General features: G+C 35.8%; 1 protein-coding gene across 1 annotated transcript in view; it reads right to left on the bottom strand.

Moving 5' to 3' along the window:
- Positions 1-1,952, bottom strand: part of LOC107661542 (ATP-binding cassette sub-family B member 7, mitochondrial-like) — a 64,089-nt gene that overhangs the window by 54,700 nt on the left and 7,437 nt on the right.

Raw genomic sequence — 1,952 nt, 5'->3', positions numbered from 1 at the left:
GGGTGAGTGCGTGTGCGTGCATGTGTGTGAGTGAGTGTGTGCGTGAGTGTGTGTCTGTGTCAGTGTTAGTGTGTGTCTGTGTGTGAGTTTGAGTGTGTGTGTGTGGTGTATTTATATATATATGTGTGTGTGTGTCTGTGTGTGAGTGTGGATAGATATGTGTGTGTGTGTGTGTGGTGTACGTACATAGTTTTTCATTCACAATTTTCATTCTCTCAAATTTAATTTCAACATCCCAGGCATTTCCTGTAATATTTAGGTTTTAAATTATTAAGTGGTGCTGTATGATACACCATATCTGCAGCAGAGGGCAGCAGAGATCCACAAAGCCCTCTGCAATCCAGCTCAGTGCTGATGACTGGCCAGTCCATCCACAACCAATTCATCTACACATGAGATCAGCACAATGTACAAAACCAGACCACCAACATCGTACTCAACAAAGCTCTCTGCAAGCACAACCCACCATTCTAGTTGGTCAGGTTTGCTAGAAGTGTAAGAGTTCTCACACTATAGACAGCACAGCTGTTGATGAAGGTTTTTGAAAGATTGACAGTATTTAACAATATAAAGCAGGTAACGTTTTCTGCTGAGTATAAACTACAGTTTGCTTATAAAACTGCTGTTGGGGCAGATGATGCAATTATTTATCTCTTACACAAAGTCACTCCGGGTAACACCATCAGTAGTAGGCCTACGATCTTTAATTTCCATAGTGCATTTAATACTATCCAGCCTACACTACTTAGAAGTAAGATGAAAAATGCTGGAGTACATCAGAGTATGGTCAACTGGTTAACTAACCACCTCTCTATAGACCACATGTGAGGATGCAGTTTTGTGGACTGGTGTGAGATAAAAAATCTTAGGCTAAGTGCAAGTAAGACTAAGGAGACTGTGGTTGATTTATAGTAGATATCCTCAGCAAGTGGCACCAGTAAACATACAAGGGTCGGAAATTGAGATTTTAACAACATAGAAGTACTTGGGTGTATATCTGAACAGCAAGCGTGATTGGTCTGACAATACTATCTACAATAGATTGTACAATCAGTGTTATACATGATGTTAGAATAGAATCATTTTGTTGTATATAATTATAATGCTTTGTGAAACTGATACTGGGAAAGACAAGTTGTTGTGAATGTCTTTCGGCATTTTTATTTATTAATTTATTATTGATTATTGTGTGGCATGTGCTGCTGTGACATGTAAATCTCCCTTTGGGGATTAATAAAGTTTATCCAATCCAATTGATGAGGTGATAGCCTACAAAGGAAAGCATAAACCACAGACACCACACCATAAAGTGTGTTATGGGAACATATAAATCCACTCAACATGGTCCAAATGTCTACATGATCCAATCATACACAGATATACGCAATAGTTTCAAAGCTACAGGAGGAAGAGGTTCTGTTGTTTTAGAATCATTGTCCATTTGCACTTAAATACTACAAATAATGTCTGACCGAGTAATAAAATGATGCTAATATTATATAATCTTACAACTAGTGGCAATGGCGAGAGTGTAGTTGAGCACTGACCAACCTGGTTTATTTTTTTTCCAAATTTAGTGTTTTTTTTGTGGAGGCAGGAAGTTCTGTTTTAAGCCTATAATTAAAATGTAATAATCAAATAATAATAAAAATAAAAATAATTGAATTCAGTACATGTATTATTATTATTCTATGAAGTACATTTTACTCTACAATAATAACACATTTCTCATTAATTTCTTGAAGCTTAATCAAACTCTTTGTCATGAAGACCACCAAGTTTCTGACATCCAGTGATATACATTAAATTATATTAGATTTGTGATTTTGCCCGGAAGTTGAAAAATGAGAGGCTTGTTGATGTCAGTTGATGTTTTATGTTTATTACATTTTGACTAAATACCACAAAGACAAAAAAAAAAAAAAAAAAAAATTCACAAAACCACTTTCAGA

Source organism: Sinocyclocheilus anshuiensis, unplaced genomic scaffold, assembly GCF_001515605.1.
Source record: "Sinocyclocheilus anshuiensis isolate Anshui unplaced genomic scaffold, SAMN03320099.WGS_v1.1 scaffold731, whole genome shotgun sequence".
NCBI classification, from domain to species: Eukaryota; Metazoa; Chordata; class Actinopteri; order Cypriniformes; family Cyprinidae; genus Sinocyclocheilus; species Sinocyclocheilus anshuiensis.
This window is presented reverse-complemented; position numbering and strand designations above follow the sequence as displayed.